The following is a 20,605-nucleotide window of genomic DNA, read 5'->3' on the forward strand; positions in this document are numbered from 1 at the left end:
TGTGACAAGGAGGGAGGAGGGGAGAGAAGGGGGGAGAGAGAGAGAGAGAGAGAGAGAGAGAGAGAGAGATATTCCAGGAGCCAGGAACTCCATCCAAGTCTTCTATGTGGGTAGCAGGGACTCAGGTACTTGAGCCATCACCTGCTGCTTCCCAGGGCATTAGCAGGGAGCTAGGACTGGCGTTAGCCAGGACTGGAACTGGCACTCTGATAATGGGAAGCAAGGATCTGAAGTTCCAGCTTGAGGTCTGCTGTACCACAGTGCTGGCCCCTGTACAATTATCTTTAACCAAAAATTCTTTTCAGTTTAAGTATGGTAAATACAAACTATTTGAAATTAAAACAAAGATATAAGGGGACTTCGAACTATTCCTAGAAAACAGAATGAAAAGATAAGTTTATTTCTTAGTATAGGCTCCATCGAGTTCCAGACATTTTGTAAACAATGATACCAGCCATTTAGTCCATCCTTGTAAAGGACTGAGGTCCCTGGAATTTAACCATGTCAATGCAGACTTTTTTAGCTTATTAACTGAAGACAAATATTGAAGGTTTTTTAAGTACTAGAAACACAAAGGAGTGTGATCAGGACTGTACGGTGGCTGCCTAATGACTTCCCATTGAAGCCCTCCAAGTTGCCCTTGTTGGATGAGAAAAGTGAACAGGAGCATTGTCTTGGTGGAGATGAACTCTCTGCTGAGACTTGCCTGGGCATTTTTCTGCTAAGCTTTGCCTAGCTTTCTCAGAACACTCTCCAAATAAGCAGATGTTCCTGTTCTTTGGTCCTCCAGAGAGTAAACCAGTGAAGTGTCCACAGCGTCCCTCCAGGCTGTTTGTCATGGCCTTTGCCCTGGGCCACTTCTACCTCTTGTGAGCCACTGCTTTCATGGTGCTTTGTCTTGTCTTCAGCATCATGCTGGTGAAGCCATGTTTCACCCTGTCACGATTCTTTGAAGAAAGGCTTCGGGATCTTTATCTCACTTGCTTAAAACGTCCATTGAAAGCTCTGTTCTTGTCTGCGGCTGATGTGGGCCCCACAGTTTTGGCCCCGGTTGGGCAGAAAGTTTGCCTCACTTGAACTTTTCAGTGCGCATTGTGTAAGCTGAGCCAGTTTACACGGCTGAGGCGCTGGCCATTGTTTCTGCGGTTAAGCATCAGGCCTCTTTCACTAGGACATGAACAAGATTAATTTCTTTTTCTTGCAAATTGATGTGGCTGGTTCTGCTGTGGCAGGCTTCCTCTTCAATATCATCTCATCCCTTCTTAAACAAGGTATCCATTTGTAAACTGCTCATTTCTTTGGGACATTTTCCACATAAAATTTTAGTAAAGGGGGAGGCTGGCATTATGGTGTGGCAGGTTCAGCCGCCACTTGCAACGCTGGCATGCCGTATTGGAGCACCAGTTACAGTGCCCACTGCTCTTCTGCTAAGGCACTTCGAACACAGAAGAAGATGGCCCGGGCTCCTGGAGCTCTTGGCTCCTGGCTCCCGCCTCCCCTGGCCCTGGCCATTAACAGCCATTTGGGGGAGTGAACCAGACGGTGGACGATCTCTCCTTCTCTGTAACTCTGCCTTTCAAATTAAAAAAAAAACACCTTTTTTATTTTGAAAGATGGAGTGATACATTTTTTAATGATAGTTTAAAATTTTTTTAACATTTTAAGATATTTAGTAACGGATCAATAATTTCACCATTCTTCTGTGCAAGCTTTACCATACACTTGATGTTTGTTCTTCCTTCGATTTTTAAAGAATTCACGTTGTTCATAGAGGCTCTTTTCAGACTGATGCCCTATCCATCTTAGTGCCTCAAGTCAGACTGTGCAGGCATGTTCTGACAAAGCAGTTCAGACTTATTTGCTGCAAAAAGGATTTCAAATCCTTGCACAATTTTTTTTTTCCTAATGTGTATTTCCATGAACCTTTTGAAGACCAGCCCTCATATAAGTACATTTTGAACTCCATACAGGAATTCCGAACTGTTTCCCAGATGAGCTGTGCCATTTTGCATTCCCATCAGCAATATCTGAGAGCTCCGCTGGCTTCACATTCTCGCCTGGCATTTTGAAATCTTGGCCCTTTCATTTTAACCATTCCAGATTTCACATTGTAGTTTTAGCTTGCATTTTGCTGGTGACGAATGAAACTAAGCATCATTTAACATACTTGGGAAAAAGTTTTAGATTTTCCTTTGTGAAGAGTCTGTTTAAAAAATCATCCACTGAGTTCAAACATTTTGCATCAGTTGTATTGAGGCATAATTCATATACAATAACATTTATTGATTTTAAGCAGCTTGAGGAGTTTAGAAAAGAAAAGATAACCCCATATAACCACTAACCCAATCAAGATAGAGAATATTTGGGGGCAGCGGTGGAGATGCTCATTGAGATACCTGCATCCAACACTGGAGTGTTGAGTTTGATTCCTGCCTCTGACTCTTGGCTCCAGCTTCCTGATAATGGAGACTCTGAGTGACAGTAGTGGTGGCTCAAGTAGTTAGGTTTCTGCCACCCACATGGGAGACCTGGATTGAATTCCCAGCTCCTAGCTCCCAGATTCAGCCTGGCCCAACTCCAGCCAATGCAGTCATTTGAGGAATGAATCAACACAAGCGAGTGTGCTTTCTCTCTTCTTCAAATAACTAAAATTTTTATTCCAATATAGAGAATACTTGCACCACCCCCAAACGATCCCTTTGACCCCTCTGTGACAACCTCCTCCTTGTATCCCTGGCTCTTGATCCGCTTTCTATCAGTTTTGGCTTCTTTAGACTATTGCACAAATGGAGCCACACAGTATGTAGCATTTTTATTTTATGATATTTTATTTGTAATTTTACATACTTTAAAAAGTAGTCTTCTTATAATAGAATTTAAATACAATAAAATGTACAACCTGCTGATTTTTAGTAAATGTAGAGTTGTATAATCATCACAGCGACCGAGTTTTAGAACACTGCCATCACCTCAATGGAGTCTGCAGCTCCCATTCGCACTCCCAGGCCAAGTGACCACAAATATACTGTCTGTCTCTGTTGCCCTGCTCTTTCCGGACATGGCCTGTGAATTGATTCATACGCTATTTGGTCTTTTGCATCTGGCTACTTTCACTGACTGTATTTTTGATGTCTGTTCCTCCTGTAGCCAAATAGCAGCAGTTGGTTCTTTTTCCTCGCTCAGGATGTGTGTAGCACAGTCCACATATCCATTCAACAGTTGATAGGCCACTTGAACTGTTTCTACCTTTTTACTATTAGCAGAGAACTTGAATGAATATTTGTAGTACTGGTTTTTCTGTGGACGACTTTTAATTTCTCTTGGTATATAGTGAGGAGTGAGATTACTGGGTTATACAGTAACTTTATTTTCAATATTTTAAGGCACTGCCAAATTGTTTTCCAAAGTGACTATTCTATATTCCATTCCAGCAATGGAATATGAGGTTTCCAGTTTCTCCACATCCTTGCTAACACTTCTAATTGTGTGTCTTTTTATCATAGCCATCCTAGTGGGTGTGTAGGGGTATCTCATTGTGGGCTTGATTTGTATTTCCCTGATGTTTAGTGACATAGGGCATCATTCATCACAGGGTGAATTGTGCCACCCTCATTCTTATGTTGAATTCCCAGCCACCAGAACCGAATGTAACTGTATCTAGAGATAGCTCCTTTAAAAAGGTGATTCAGTTAAAATAAGGCTGTTGGGTTGGGACTTAATCTAATAGAAATGATGGCCTTATAACAAGAGAGACACTAGGGATGTATGTACATAGAGAGACAACCACGTTGGGGCCTGCATTGTGGCTTAATAGGTTAAGCCTCTGCCTACAGTGCCGGCATCCCTTATGGGTGCTGGTTCAAGTCCTGGCTGCTCCACTTCCCATCCAGCTCCCTGTTAATGTACCTGGGAAAGCAGTGGAAAATGGCCCACATGGGAGACCTGGATTAAGCTTCTTGGTTCCTGGCTTTGGCCTGGCCCAGCCCCGGCTGTTGCAGCCATTTGGGGAGTGAACCAGCAGATGGCAGACTTCTCTTTCTTTCTCTTTCTCTTTGTCTCTTCCTTTCTCTGGGTAACTCTGGTTTTCAAATAAATAAATAAATAAATCTTCAATAATAATAATAATAATAATAATAATAATAATAATAAAGAGAGAGAGAGAACCATGTTAAAAGGTAACAAGAAGGCTTCCAAGTACAGGCCAAAGGGAGAGGCCTTGGGCTGAAAGCAGCATGACTGACACCTTGATCCCAGCCCTGCAGTCTGCAGCACGGTGAGAAAATCCATTTCTCTTGCTAAAACCACCCAGTCTGTGGGGTCTCGTTGTGACAGCCCCAGCAAATGAATACAGCTAATGATGCAGAATAGCTGTCCTGGGCTTGCTTGCCATCTGTGCATCCTCTTTGGTGATGTGTCTGCTCATGCCGTTTACCCATTTTCTGACTGAAGTGTGTTTTTGTTTTTACTGTTGAGTGTTGAGGGTTCTTTATATTCTAGATATGAGTCCTTTGACAGTGATGTGGTTTGCAAATCTCTTCAGTCAGTCTGTAGCTTATCTTCTCATCTAATTCACATGATATTTCACAGAGCACAAGTTTTTCATTTTGATGAGGCCCAATTTATCAATTTTTCTTTATAGTGTCAAGATTTCACTGTCAAGTCTAAGAACTCTGCTTAGTTGTAGATACCAATGATTTTCTTCTATGGTTTTCTCTAAAAGTTTAAAAATTTTTACATTTATCTGTGATCCACTTGGGATTGATTTTTTATTCTTACTGCTTTTATTGTTTATTTTTAGCACATTTGGTTTTTTCCATTATTATTTTATTTAAAAAAATTGGATCCCTCTCTTTTCTAAAGATTTATTTTTTTATTTGAAAGGCAGAGTTCTAGAAAGAGAGAGGGAGAGACAAAGACATCTTCCATCCACTGCTTCATTCCCCCAAACACCTACAACAACCAGAGCTGGGCCAGGTTAAAGCCAGGAGCCTGGAATTCCATCTGAGTCTCCCATGTGGGTGTCAGGAGCCCAAGCACTTGAGCCATCTTCTACTGCTTTCCCAGGTGCATTAGCAGGGAGCTGGATTGGAGTCGGAACAACCAGGAATCGACCCAATGCATTTATGGGATGTCAGCATCTCAGGCAAAACTTAACCCACCGTGCCACAATGCCTGGCCCTTATTTTTCAAAAATATACAGAGGATGTGAGGTGGCATTGTGGTGCAGTGGGTTAAGCCACCACTTGTGATGCTGGCATCCCATATTGGATCACTGCTCTTCTTCTGATCCAGTACCCTGCTAATGTGCCTGAGAAGGCAGCAGAGAAATGGTCAAAGGAGTTTGGGGTCCTGCTACCCCTGTGCAAGACCTGGATGGAGCTCCAGGCTCCTTGCTTCCTCCTGGCCCAGCCTTGGCTGTAGCAGCCATTTGGGGAGTGAACCAGCAGATGGAAGAGCTCTCTCTCTCTCTCTCTCTCTCTCTCTCTCTTCCTCTTTCCATGTTACTCTGCCTTTTGAATGAATACATAAATAAATAAATCTTTTTAAGAAATCTGTGGAGAGGCCGGCGCCGCGGCTCACTAGGCTAATCCTCCACCTGCGATGCCGGCACACCGGGTTCTAGTCCCGGTCGGGGCGCCAGTTCTGTCACGATTGCCCCTCTTCCAGGCCAGCTCTCTGCTGTGGCCCGGGAAGGCAGTGGAGGATGGCCCAAGTGCTTGGGCCCTGCACCCCATGGGAGACCAGGAGAAGCACCTGGCTCCTGGCTTCGGATCAGCGCAGTGCGCCGGCCACAGCGGCCATTGAGGGTGAACCAACGGCAAAGGAAGATCTTTCTCTCTGTCTCTCTCTCACTGTCCACTCTGCCTGTCAAAAAAAAATCTATGGAGAAAATTGTATGTATTTATCATGTACAACATGATGTCAAAGCATTTATACATTGTGGAATCAGTATTAACATGTATACCTCACATTTTTATCATTTAACATCCACTCTCTGAGCTTGCACTCTGGCGCAGTTGGTTGAAGTCCCGGCCTGCAGTGCCGGCATCGCATATGGGTGCTGGTTCGAGTTCTGGATGTTCACCTTCCAATCCAGTGCCCTGCAAATGCACCTGGAAAAGCATCGGAAGATGGCCCAAGTGCTTGCACCCCTGCACCATGTGGGAGACCTGGAAGAGGCTCCTGGCTCCTGCCTTCAGCCTGGACCAAACCCGGTCATTACAGCCATTTGGGGAATGAACCCGTGGATGTAAGATCTCTCTCTCTCCCCCGCCCCAACTCTGCCTTTCTTTTTTTAAAAAATGTATTTATTTATTTGAAAGTCAGAGTTACACACAGAGAGAAGGAACGGCAGAGAGACAGAGAGAAAGGGAAAGAGAGAGAGATATCTTCCATCCGCTGGTTTACTCCCCAATTGGCTGCAACGGCTGGAGCTGCTCCGATCTGAAGCCAGGAGCCAAGAGCTTCTTCCCGGTCTCCCATGTGGGTGCAGGGGCCCAAGGACTTGGGCCATCTTCTACTGCTTTCCCAGGCCATAGCAGAGAGCTGGATAGGAAGAGGAGCAACCAGGCCTAGAACTGGCACCCATATGTTGCTGGCACTGCAGGTGGTGGCTTTACCTGCTATGCTACAGCACCGGCCCCTAACTCTGCCTTTCAAATAAATAAATAAATCTTATTTTAAAACTCTACTCTCAACATTTTTCAAGAATATACTGTATTGATATTAAGTACAGTCACTGGAACAGGTATTTGTCCATAGGGCACTACTTGGGAGTACTCGCACTTCATATCAGAGTGCCTGGATTTGAGCCTTGGCTCTACCTCTGATCCCAGCTTCCTGCTAATGCACACCGTAGGAGGCAGTGAGTGATGGGTCAGTTACTTGTGTCCCTGCCACCCACTTGAGAGACCAGGATTGAGTTCCCTGCTCCTGGCTTCAGTTTGGCCTAGCCCCAGTTGTGGTCATTTGGGAAGTGAACCAGTGGATAAGAGTACGCTCGTTCTCTCTCTCTCTCTCTCTCTCACTCTCTCCCCTAAGTAAATAAAATAAACAAAAAATAAGTTTTTAAAGTTTGATGCCAGCGTTGTTGTACAATGGGTTAACCCACCCCCTATGATGCCAGTATCTCCTATGGGCGCCAGTTTGTGTCCTGGCTGCTCCACTTCTGATCCAGCTCCTTGCTAATGTGCTGGGAAAGCAGCAGAGGACGGTTCAAGTACTTGGGTCCCTGCCAACCACCTCGGAGTCCCAGATGAAGTTCCTGGCTCCTGGCTTTGACCCTGGCTCAGCTGCAGCTGTTATGGATATTTGGGAAGTGAACTAGCGAATGGAAGATCTCTCTCTCTTCCTGTAACTCTGCCTTTCAAATAAATAAATCTTTTAAAAACTCATTTCCTTCTTGGAGAGCTCTGGCAGGCCTAATTTGTGTGTGTGTGTGTGTGTATGTATGTATATATAGCTATCATGCTGTACCATAGACCTCTTAAATTTATTCCTCCTGTCTTACTGAAATTGCATGCTTGATTGACATCTCTCCCACACTCTTACCCAAACATCCTAGCCCCTGGGAACCACCATCAAAAATCTCGACTTCCATAGATTCAACTTTATACCAAAGGAAATGAAAGCTGCATGTCTACAAAACATCTGCACATGTTCATATGTTCATTGCAGCAGTATTTACATTAGCCCAGATGTGGAATCAACCAAGGCGCTCATTAATAAATGAATGGCTTAAAAAATATTGCAAATCTTTAAAAACAACAACAACAAAAAAGGGCTGGCACTGTGGCGTAGCAGGTAAAGTCGCCGCCTGAAGCGCCGGCATCCCATATAGGCAGCGATTCTAGCCCTGGCTGCTCCTCTTCCGATCCAGCTCTCTGCTAAGGCTTGGAAAAGCAGTAGAAGATGGCCCAAATCCCTGGGCTACTGCACCCACGTGGGAGACATGGAGGAGGCTCCTTGCTCCTGGCTTTGGATCAGCCCAGCTCCGGTCATTGTAGCCAACTGGGGAGTAAACCAGCAAATGGAAGACCCCCCCCCTCCTCTCTGACTCTGACTCTCTGTAACTCTGACTTTCAAATAAAATACATAAATCTTTAAAAAATATATATTGTACTTATATACAATGGAATGCTGTTCTCTGTTTAGCCAGAAAAAGAAGGAATCTCTTTTTAAAGTTTTATATATGCATATTTATTTCAAAGGCAGAGCATGAGAGAGAGAGAGAGAGATGAAAGAGATCTTCCACCCGCAGGTTCATTTCCCAAAGGACCAGGCCAAGCCAGGAGCCAGGAATTCCATCTGGTTCTCTCCCATGGGTGCAGGGGCCCAAGCACTTGGGGCATCTTCCACTGCTTTCCCAGGTGCATTAGCAGGGAGCTGGATCAGAAGAGGAGGTGACGCTCAATCCCGGGTACTTCGACGTGGGATGTCAGCGTCACAAGCAGAAGCTTAACCTGCTGCACCAGAACTTTGACCTTGAAAAGGAAATCTTGACATTTGTGATGTGGAACGTGGATGAATTTGGACCATATTATGTTAAGTACAATAAGCTAGGCAGTGAAGCACAAATACCACATGGTCTCACTCATATCTGTAATCTGAAAGAGCTGATTTCTTATTATTTTTTTTGTCCAGCCATTTCATATAGAAGAGTACCAAAAGTCGCTCCCTCTTCAGATCATGGCAATTTTAACCTATCCCATAAGCATATCCACTAAAAGGTATTAATTGGAGAAACCATGGTAGTCAAATGGGAAAAAGAGTTGATTTGATTTTGAATTACATTTTTGTATAAAGTGAAGTTTCGATTAAGGTTCTTCTTCTTCTTCTTCTTCTTCTTTTTTTTTTTTTTGCCTCTACCCAAGCAATTGTTCTAGCACTATTTTATGAAAAAGCTATCTTTCTCCATCGAATTGCTTTTGTGTTCTCGACAAACATCAATTTGGCATATTTATGGGGGGTAGTCACCTTCATTTTTGAAAGATATTTTGTGGAGAATCAAGTTCTAGATTACTTTTTAAGAAATTCTGTTTCGACCACCAGTACTTTGATGAGATCATCCTATTTCTTGTCTTTGGCGTCAAGGACTGGTGCTGTTAGGCTAGCAATTTCAGTGTTTCTCTTTGGGCTTAACATATCTGTTTTTTCCCCGGACTGCTTTAACCTCGAACTGAAAACTCTGAAAGCAGCATAAGCCCACTTAGGAGCATTTGAAAACAAGAGGATATAAAGTAAAATCACACTTAATGCTGCCGCCCTAGCACAGCGGCACCTTTGCGCTTCTGGATATAGTTTTCTGTCAGTATTTTTAACATCATTAATTACTTAGTCCCCTGCCTGTTTCTCTTTTTAATCCTACTCCCTTCCATCTGGTTTCAATTGTGGTGCCTTCAGGAACAGCATGCAATATCTTGGATTCACAAAACCGTATGTAAGGAAGCATTACCAACATATGCATGCGTGATTCGTACCTTCCCTTCAGATAGGGAGAGCACCATTTTTCTTTCTGGAACTTGTCCTGGGCAATTTTGCATGCATCTTAGCGGGAAAGGACATATACAAAGTGTGCAGCACATTCCATAGTGACTAGTGTCTCCACCCTTGCCTTTTTTTTTTTAACTTTTATTTAGTAAATATAATTTTCCAAAGTACAGTTTATGGGTTACAATGGCTTTCCCCCCCATAACTTCCCTCCCACCTGTACCCCTCCCATCTCCCGCTCCTTCTCCCATTCCATTCACATCAAGATTCATTTTCAACTCTCTTTATATACAGAAGATCGATTTAATATAAAGTAAAGATTTCATCAGTTTGCACCCACACAGAACATAAAGTGTAAAATACTGTTTGAGTACTAGTTATAGCATTAATTCACATTGAACAACACATTAAGGACAGAGATCCCACATAAGGAGCAAGTACACAGTGACTCCTGTTGTTGACTTAACAATTTGACACTCTTGTTTATGGTGTCAGAAATCTCCCTAGGCTCTAGTCATGAGTTTCCAATGCTATGGAAGCCTCTTGAATTCGCTGACTTCGATCTTATTTAGATAAGATCATAGTCAGAGTGGAAGTTCTCTCCAACCTGTAGAAAAAGGTACCTCCTTCTTTGATGGCCCGTTCTTTCTACTGGGATCTCACTCGAAGAGACCTTTCATTTAGGTTTTTTTTTTTTTTGCCAGAGTGTCTTGGCTTTCCATGCATAAAATACTCTCATGGGTTCTTCAGCCAGATCCAAGTGCCTTAAGGGCTGATTCTGAGGCCAGAGTACTGTTTAGGACATCTGCCATTCTACGAGTCTGCTGTTGTATCCCACTTCCTATGTTGGATTGTTCTCTCCCTTTTTTATTCTATCAGTTAGTATTCGCAGACACTAGTCTTGTTTGTGTGATCCCTTTGACTCTTAGACCTATCAGTGTGATCAATTGTGAATTGAAATTGATCACTTGGATTAGTGAGATGGCATTGGTACATGCCACCTTGATGGGATTGTATTGGAATCCCCTGGCACATTTCTAACTCCACCATTTGGGGCAAGTCCGATTGAGCATGTCCCAAATTGTACAACTCTTCCCTCTCTTATTCCCACTCTTATATTTAACAGGGATCACTTTTCAGTTAAATTTCAACACCTAAGAATAAATGTGTGTTGATTACAGAGTTCAACCAATAGTATTAACTAGAACAAAAAAAAAATACTAAAAGGGATAAAGTATTAAATTGTACATCAACAGTCAGGACAAGGGCTGATCAAGTCACTGAAAGGGACACTATGAGAAACAGTGACTTGATCACCCTTGCCTTTTTTAAAAGTAAAATGAGGGGCCAGCACTGTAGCATAGTAGATTAAGCCTTCGTCTGCGGCACCAACAATGCATATGGGCATCTGTTTGAGTTCAAATCCTGGCTGCTCCTCTTCCAATCTGGCTCTCTGCTATGGCCTGGGAAAGCAATAGAAGATGGCCCAAGTCCTTGGGCCCCTGCACCCGCGTGGGAGACTCGGAAGAAGCTCTTGGTTCCCGGCTTCAGATCAGCTCAGCTCCAGCCATTGGGGCCATCTAGGGAGTGAATTAGCGGATGGAAGATCTCTCTCTCTCTCTCTCTCTCTGTGTCTCTCTGTAACTCTGCCTCTAAAATAAATCAATAAGATTTTTTTTAAAAAAAGGAAAATGAATCTTTGCCACCTTTGATGATTTTTATTTGAATTCCCATATCTGCCTTCGTTGTCCTTTTTGTGTTTCAACAAGCCTTTCGATCAGTTGGAGTTTCTCCTGCCATTTCCAGCACCGTTTTTCTGGCTGTGGTTGTTCTTTCATGCATTATTTATAGATGTTTCCACCATTTGAGAGAAAATTTTCAAAATTTCCCAGTGCCTTTTTGAAAATTAAACAGTATATATCCTCAAGGTCGTTTCTAAGGGGAAAAACTTCGTCTTCCTAATACGCTGAGTGCTTTCAGAGTGACATAATATGTTCATTTTACTCAAATGCACCAGCAGCCCAGCTTTGAAGAAATAACATCAGCTGCAGATTTGTAAGCCATTGCCAATGGCAACCAGCAAATGTTACCACTTACAGGAAGCCAAGCAAAGCTACTGCTCCCACAGCCACAGTTTCATGCACAGAGCCTCTTCGACAGCTTTCCCAGGCTGATTCAGAAATGGGGGCTCCAGGAAAGGAGGACAGTCCAAGAGAAAGTGAAGGGGCTGCCATTGTGGCACAGTAGGTTAATCCTCCACCTTCGGTGCTGGCATCCCATATGGGATGGTTCTAGTGCTGGTTCGAGTTCCAGCTGCTCCTCTTCCAATCCAGCTCTCTGCCATGGCCCGGGAAAGTGGTAGAAGATGGCCCAAGTCCTTGGGCCCCTGCACCTGCATGGGAGACCCGGAAGAAGCTCCTGGCTCCTGGCTTCGGATCGCCGCAGCTCGGCCATTGCGGCCAATTGGGGAATAGGAAACCAGTGGACAGAAGACCTTTCTCTCTGTCTCTCCCTCTCACTTTCTGTAACTCAAATAAATAAATAAAATCTTTTTAAAAAGTTTTAAAACAGAGAAAGTGAAATATCTTGCCTATATCTAGGAGTGAAGCTATGAGCATTAACTTCTCCAGAAATCTACCTTATTGGCTTTTGGGCCACATCTCTTGGTTTCTCCCAGGAATTTTCAGGGCTTGTGTTGGCATGAGGAAGTTCCTTTCACAGTCCTTACAAAAACACACCTTTAGGTAACCTTTTACCCTTTGCAGAGTGCTTTCATAATATAATTAGCCGCTCATTTCCCACTACCCTACGAAGTTAATAGTGTAAAGATCACCCCCACTGCAGGATGAGGAAATCAAATCACTTGTCCAAGATATTACAGATAATTAGTGAGAGAATCGGAACGAGCACCTGAGTCAGGTCTCCTGGTGCCTGCTGCTCTTTCCTTCCCATCACACTGTCCCCATTAAGTATCCTGTAATTAAATATACTAGGTTTACAAGGAGTTGCCAGCAGTTTTATAAGAATGTCGCCATAATTATGCAAGTTTCCATGATAGTGTTTGAGCAGGGCAAATTTCACTGTTTGCCCAAGGCAAAGCTCCTCCTCGCAGGCTGACAGTTTCACCGCGCAGGTATCCACGGGAGAGCCGAGCACATCTGGAAGCCCGCTGCAGAATTTGAATTTACACTGAAGGTACTCCCCAGATCCTCAGAAATCAGTGGAAGGTGAGGAAGCCGAACAAGTGCACCATTTTGCCTAGCGTAGATATAAATTGGCACAACACTCTGACACTGGGCAAACCTCTCTAGGTGTTGCGGGTTCAAGGTGGAATTTCTGTGCCTGAATCTTTCCACTTACCTGCTCATCAAGGCCTCCCGCCTAGGAAATGATGTGCACGTGGGGCAATAAAAGAGGAAAAAGCACAGTATGTAGTAATAAAAGCTCGATTTGAGAATTAAGCATAGGCTTGATAAATCCATCCGCCCCTCTATCTTTCTGTTGCAGGAGTCTCTGATTTTTACAAACTGGACTAGAAATGCAGCTTAAGCTCCCCCCTTCCCCTCCAAATCTGGGAAGCTAACATTTTGTCTGACTTAATCTTCTAGCAGCAAGTGGAACGGATTCCACAGTCACAGATGTGCACCATTTTTCACTGTGATGGCCCTGCTCACTGGCGAGAGCGTTCAGATTAGTAACTCCCATGCAGGGTGATTGAAGAAAGGGCCATAACCAAGTGGCTGGAACTGCACATGAAACGATTTGCTCTCCACCACGGACCAAAGCTGAAGCATGGAGGGAGCATCAAAACTGTCCCACTTCCCTAACAGGAGGATGAGAGAAGGAGTACACTTGCTATTCCGTGTGTGCCTATTGGGCAGGGTTGAATTCAATGCTGGCTCGCCCTCTTGGGTTGCCATTGTGACGAGAGAGTGAAGAACAAGTGACAACAGAAAAATAGAAAATTCTGTGCCATTCAGAAGATCCAATGCTCCGGGGAGGAAGTAACAAGACTCCCCTCTGAGCAGAAGCCAGGGCCGGGGGCAGGGTGGGGAGCAGGCTAGGTAGGAGGTCTGTGGGCTCAATGATTTGTTATCTCAGCAGTGGCCATGTTGTTGCCAGTGTGTTCGAATGAGAGGAGACAGTGGAGCCTGCATCCTGTGCCTCCCAGAGTCATGTCAAGTGCTTCACGTTATTATCATACTGCTTCCTTCAGTACCCGAAAACAGAGGCTGCCATGAAGTCCCATGCGGTGACACACATCAACACCTCCCGATCTCCGTACTGATGAGGTTGTCCCTCTGACACACCGCCGGTTCTGTCCACCATGAGATGAGTGTCTAGAGCAAGCTGGCCGTGAGTCCAAGACAGTGGCTGATTCCTCAAGCAGTGCACACAGATGGGCTGAAGGGAGGCTGCTCATCTCTGTGCAAACCTGTTATCTAACATTCCACTGTAGTCTTGCCATGTTTCCGAGAAGTTGTGGTCTTGGGTCACCAGTCCTGGTAACGCACTGCCATTCCTTTTAGGTGAAAAAGCATCATTTGCCAGTTTTACTGGGGATACCACGATGGCTTCAATAGAGGCAGAACATGGGCTTGTCTGAGGGCAGTGATGGGACCTACGGAAGAAGCTGTGTCTTAGGCTACAGTTGTTTCGTACTTAGCCAGAGTTCAGGGCTCTGAAAGACTGCAAGGGATGGTGGAAAATATATGGAGGCCACACCCAGATTCTGGGGTCTGTCCTGACCCCCTGCATTGATCTGTTATACAACCCCCCCCAAGTCATTTCTCTTATCATCATCTTCAATTTCCTCATTGTGAAATGGGGATATCTCTTTGGAAGTGTTGAAAGATTCAAAGGCGATCATGGTGTCAAGTTGCTCTAAAATGTACAGAGACTCTTTGGAAATTTATATTCATTAAATAAAAGTTTAATAAAAAAAATGTACAGAGACTAGCACCTGGGTAAAGCAAGCAGATGAGGGGTGCCAAGAACCTCATAAAGCTAGGTCAGACATGTAAGGAGAGTCAAGGATGTGACTACTAATATGATAGCAGTTGCCAAAATCAGAATACATACACACATAATGTGCATATATAGAAATGTAAGTATGTATAAATATAGTTCAAGTCTATAATGTCTATAATGTCCCAAGTACTCACTCTGCTAAGCCCCTTACACGCATATCTATCTAAATCTCATTTAATTCTTACAATAACCCTGTGAGACTGGTGTTATTATCATTTCTATTTTATAGATGAAGAAACTAAGGCTTAAGAGACGAATTTCCTCATGTGCACTGAGCTAGCGAGAAGTGGAGCCAGTGTTTGAGCTCACGTTAAGTCTGCCCTCTGAGGTTATCTCTACAACCTGCAGGCAGCGAAGATTGCCGGCCACAGAGTCCTGTGGCTGAGTGGGCCTCTTGATCCTGTGCCTGGTGCTGTAGGTTTAGAGGTCAGCCACTAGAGGGTGCTGCGTCTCTTGCTGTTAATGGGCAGGTGACTTACTGGGAACTTGGAGCTGGCTCTTCTCTTTGTAAGGTGAAAGCCCTTGAAGAACCCAGGCCTGGACTCTTGGACTCTTAACTTTTTCAAATTCACACTCGGTGCCAGGCCTCAGGTGTTCCCATCCGTGGCCTGGAAATGCCTGCTACAGAAATGCCTGGATGTGACAGTTGACACATTTCTTTCCCGATAGGTACAGGAGGCCAGGGAGAGCTGCCTGCCCCCTGAACTCCCGAGGCTTCTCTGGGAAAAACGAAGATGACAGGGGGAGGCTGCACAAGTCCCGAGTCTCCCCTTACTTCCCCACTTCCGGGTTGTGCGAGAGCTGTCGGCTCGCTTCACTTCTCAGAGCCCCGCTTTCCTGTGTAAACAGGAGGACCCATCCCAGTCACCTGATAGGGTTCGCTCAGCTGTGGCCCACTCTGCCCACAGGCAACACCGCATGGAGCGGGCGGGCACAGAATCGCCTCACTGGGCCCTGTGCTCACTGCTAGGCTGTGGGAGAAGCTGCCACTGACCTGCGAGAGACCCCCGAAGTCCCCCCACCCCGTCGTGGTGACGCCTTTCCTCAGCATGTCCTGGCTCCTGGCCCGGAGCTCTTCCCATCCTCTGACTCATTTCCCTGCAGCCGCAGCCTAAACCCTTTCCCCCTCGCCTGCCCTCCCGTAGCTTTAATCCCTCGCGGAGCCCCGCTGAGTCCACCTCCTGCAGGCACAGGGCTCTGGAGTCACACAGACCTGCATCCTGGGGCTGCCACTCGGCTGCCATCTCTCACATCTTAGAGCGGCCCTTTGTTAATTGTGTGACCTGGAGCCCACTCCTCTAACCTCGCCCGAGCCTCCATTTCTTCACCCTGCAAAACAAGAATGATAATGGTTCTTACCTTCTAGGGTTGTTCTAAGGAGTGAATGAAGTTGTATGCAAACCCATGGCACTTAGTGTGTGTTCCAGGGGCGGGGGGCATGTTTTTTCAAACTAAGCCTCAGTTTCCCTAACTGTACCTCTCCCGCAGAGCTGTTGTATCAAAATTCATTCATGAAAGGTGCTTTAGCCATGCATCCAGAGTAGGAATTCAAGTCTAACCGGCTATGCTCACTCTGATCCTTCTAGCCTCTCTGTTGCCTATTGTCCCCTGGACAGGGCAAGCCACCTCTTCCACCCGAATGGATGCCATCACCACCTCACCTTCCTTCCCCACTGTGCCACATGCTTATCTCAGGGCAGTTTGTCTCCTTTCTTTTCTTTCTTTCTTTTTGACAGGCAGAGTGGATAGTGAGAGAGAGACAGAGAGAAAGATCTTCCTTTTTGCCGTTGGTTCACCCTCCAATGGCCGCTGCATCTCGCTGATCCGAAGCCAGGAGCCAGGTGCTTCTCCTGGTTTCCCATACGGGTGCAGGGCCCAAGGACTTGGGCCATCCTCCACTGCCTTCCCGGGCCATAGCAGAGAGCTGGCCTGGAAGAGGGGCAACCGGGATAGAATCCAGCGCCCCAACCGGGACTAGAACCCGGTGTGCCGGCGCCGCAAGGCGGAGGATTAGCCTGTTAAGCCACGGCGCCGGCCAGTTTGTCTCCTTTCTTTCCTCATCTCCTGTTGTAAAGGGGTGGCTGATTTCACAGTTCTGACCTGTCAGGAGCCTGCTGTTGCTTACTGTGTTTTGGTTTTATCGCTAGCTGGCAAGGTCATAGCAACCACTATGGAAACACACAAATCCAGGCTCAAAAAGCTGCTAACTCTTAATGGTCTCATTCATAAATGAGAATAAGAAGTGTGTCTATCTCTAGAACCATTGTGATTACTGTACTACAGGAGACACTGTGTGTTACATGAGTAGTTAGTGCCTCGTTAAAATCTTTAGTATTGCACCTATGAACAACAACAACAAGAAGAATTATACCTATGAAGTACATGCAATCTGTCCTCTTTATACTAATACATTTTTAAGTGAGTGTTTTAGCTGTCACTTTCAGAGCATTCACTGTTTGCCCAGTTTCTGTGGTTAAGATTTGTGCACTTGCACAAGGCTGCTACAGGCCTTGCCAGCTGAGGTTAACCCAAAAGCTACAGTAACCAACACCATGTTGCCAACAGGTCAAAACAGTGAATTCAGGCCACCTAAAAAGCTGCTTGGGAGAAGGACTGGCCATTATTTTATAGCCGGGGACTAGGGAGGAAAAGAGACAAGAAATATAACCCCTAGGTGACTGAACAGGTACAGTTCAAACTGGGGGTTGGTAATGCCTACTGCAGGGAGGGGTGGGCTAGGGCAGGGCCTTCCATGTGCCCACAGGCAGAGGAGAAGAGTCAGCTACTTCACTGAACACATGCCGAGTGGACAGGAAGTGGGATACGTTAAACAAGGACAGAGGTCGTAGTGAGACCTGCCCTCAATGGAGCTGACCTTGACACTGGAGAGGAGTGGGCCTATGAATACAGCCAGCACATGGTGGTTATGGAATTTGAACCCGGATACATGCGCTTCCAAAGCTCATGCTCTTAATCAATACAATAGAAACATCTGGCCCACTAGAAGCTACTCAATACATTTTTTAAAAAGATTTATTTATTTATTTGAAAGTCAGAGTTAGAGAGAGGAGAGGCAGAGAGATAGTTAGAGAGAGGTAGAGACACAGAGAGGCCTTCCATCCACTGGTTCACTTCCCAATTGGCCACAACAGCCGGAGCTGTGCCGATCTCAAGCCAGGAGCCAGGAGCTTCTTCCAGGTCTCCCAGGCTGGTGTAGGGGCCCAAGGACTTGGGCCGTCTTCTATTGCTTTCCCAGGCCATGGCAGAGAGCTGGATAGGAAGTGGAGCAGCCGGGTCTCGAACCGGTGCCCATATGGGATGCTGGCACTTCAAGCCAGAGCGTTAACCCGCTGTGCCACAGCGCTGGCCCCAATACATGTTTGTTTAATGAAGGAATTCACACTGGTGCCTCTTTCTGGAAAGTTTCCTTCCTCCAGCTTTACCCATGCTCATCCCTCAAGGCACTGCCAAGTGTAGCCTTACCCCCAGCGGATGTGCCTTCTCTCAGTTGCTGTGGGAGAGGGTGGGGAGAGGAGACCGCCGGTGCTGGGATGGGGAAGTGTTGGGGCACTAGAGTGGGCCATGCTGGCTGGAGCCAGAAGAAGGACTCTGTGTTTTGCACAGATTCTTCTCAGTCTGTGCACTGTAGATGAAGTTGCTGTAAGGACTGGATTAACCCCCTAACAAAGTAACTTGCACTGGGCTCCGGTTACTCAGAGCTGTGAATTCCAATCTCTTAGCAACCACGCAGGAGGAGGAGGAGGATTGGGAGCCATTTCAGGACAGGGGAGGCAATGTGTGCCCGGTACACAACAGCACATGTGCAGTCAGGAGGAGGCAGTGGGGAAGTGTGAAGAGCTCATTCTAAGTTAAGAATTCCTGCTCCAGGGTTTTAGGGTCTTTAAACCCCTGGGGATTTAGGGATTTGTAATTCTATGCTATATAATACCTTAAAACCAAGGATATTGGGATTCCAAGGATCTCAAATCCCTATAACCTATGGTATAAAGAATCAAATAATTTTTGAGCTATGAAATATCGAAAGCTTAAGGGCCCCAAAACAAGGATTTTTAAACGGAACACTGGACATGTTCAAATACTAATTAATCCCCCTTCCACTTCAAATCAACCTTAGTTTAACCCTTGGTAAGTGGTTTCCAAATTGTCTTCCCTACAACCTGAGGATCCCTGAAGGTGCCTCACACAAGTGGGGAGGCGAGGAGGGAGTTGGTTTACAAGAGATAGGACTGCAGGGTGGGAATTCTGCAAGCCCTGGCCCCCAACTGTGACTGCCATGAGGGCGGCTCCGTTTTGGTTGGATTTGTACATGGGGCATCTGCATTTGATCCAAAAGAAGTATTTTCCTGTTTAGCAGACAAATCTTTTAAAACCTTTGCCCTAGGAAAGAGGAACCTGAACCCTGTGGGCCACTCTTGGAAAGTAAAGACTGGTTTGGGAAGCCCCAGGTGGTCTTTGTTTATTTGGTTTTTTCCCCAAATGTTGTTTATTGTTTGTTTTTAACCAGACAAACACTGCAGGGCTGCTCTGACTATGAAACCATCAAATGGTGCCAGGGAGATCAGGTGGAGGTTTACTTGAGTCAAACAGTCATTGGCTGATTCTATCCCATAGCTCATTTCCTCGACAAACTCCCTATTAGAAGCAGCTACAGCTACTATCGCTATGCCTACTACTACCACGTAGTCAGCGCTTTGACTCTGCCCGGGACTGTGCTGACTACTTTGTCTACTATCTCATGGAAACCTCGCCATAACCCTTTGGAAGTCTCCTTGCTAACCCCATTTTACATATGAGGGGCCTGAGGCTCAGAGTAGATCAGTAACTCACGCAAGGTCACACAGCTGGCACATGGTGGGTTCCACTTTCCTTACAAGCAGAATTAAAGGGGACTAAATGAATGAAAGTGCTCAAAGATCAAGTGTCTGGCAGTCTTCATTAAGGAATAGGGTTGGATTCTGACCAATAGATGGCACCAGTGCATGAGTTTGGTGGCTTGTTCAGGCTGCCTTCGACTGAAGGAAGTCCCAGCTAGGATTCAGGACTGGAGCAGCCCGTCTCAAGTTGAAGGTGTGTGTGGAGGGGGGAGCTGAATAAGTTGATGTCGCCCTGACCCCCTTTGTAGCTAAGCGCAGGTACAGGGAAGCCGGCAAGTGGGGGAAAGCAATGGTGCCTCCAGTCAGAGCTGCTTGAGGAAGACCTGAAGATGTTTTTCCTTCAGCATTTCCTTTGGGCCGTCGAGTCGTGTGATGCGGTCATATGGGGATAGCAAACGGAGCCCCATCTGATTGCACAGGAAAGATAGGCAGATGCCATGGTAGGGGAATTACTGTTTGTATGAGGCCATTCAACCTGGCCCTGAGGCTCAGAGGAGGCCTCCCAGAGGAGGGGTGTCTGAGCTGGTCCTGCTGGGCGGTTCTGGGAGTTTCACAGGCAAGCAAGCATGGAGAGGCATTGCAGACCGAGGTGGAAAGCCGCAGAGGTGTTAGAAAAACACATGTGTTTTCTGCATAGAGAAGCCATGAGCTCTCTCTCTCTCTCTCTCTCTCTCTCTATATATATATATATATATACACATATATACATATATATATATACTTTTTTTCAACTCTTGGTGAGGCAAGGACAGGCTATGGTCTGCTGTGGTAGCCAGAGTAGAGAATAAATTGCCAAGGGTCATGTTGGAGGCAAGAACATAGTTGAAGAGTAATTGGGGCAAGAGTAGGCATGAGGGATTGAACTGTGGCAGATACAAAGGAAATTGAAGAGAGAAAACCGCCAGCGCTTAGTCGCCTCCAACCCCTCTCTCCACACTCACACAGCCACACTGGAGCCACACACAAGGCTCCGGTGAGACCGCACCGCTTACCTTCCGCCAAACCCCTATCCCCGCTTCGAAATTTCGGGCTGCCCTTTGGTGTCCTTTTTATTCCTTTCTAAGTTGTTCTTAAAGCTTAATCAAACTTGATTGGACAAGTTTATGGAGAAGTCTCGGCTGCACGGTGGGTCTGCAGCCCTTCATCCCCATGGAGCAAAATCTGCCAGCTGACCTCAGGCAGAGCAATGA

At 45.8% G+C, this 20,605-nt stretch overlaps 1 long non-coding RNA gene and 1 other non-coding gene across 2 annotated transcripts; both read right to left on the minus strand.

Annotated features, from left to right (window-relative positions):
• Positions 1-8,629: 8,629 nt before the first annotated feature.
• Positions 8,630-8,766, minus strand: LOC133753910 (small nucleolar RNA SNORA29). Its single transcript, XR_009865143.1, has one exon. It is a non-coding gene; the product is annotated as a small nucleolar RNA SNORA29 (small nucleolar RNA).
• A 5,891-nt stretch (positions 8,767-14,657) lies between these two features.
• On the minus strand, positions 14,658-20,569 carry LOC133753081 (uncharacterized). Its single transcript, XR_009865029.1, has 3 exons — positions 20,408-20,569; positions 15,734-15,849; positions 14,658-15,138 (listed from the first exon to the last, which is right to left on the minus strand). It is a non-coding gene; the product is annotated as an uncharacterized LOC133753081 (long non-coding RNA).
• Positions 20,570-20,605: the final 36 nt, after the last annotated feature.

This window comes from Lepus europaeus, chromosome X (assembly GCF_033115175.1).
Source record: "Lepus europaeus isolate LE1 chromosome X, mLepTim1.pri, whole genome shotgun sequence".
NCBI lineage: Eukaryota > Metazoa > Chordata > Mammalia > Lagomorpha > Leporidae > Lepus > Lepus europaeus.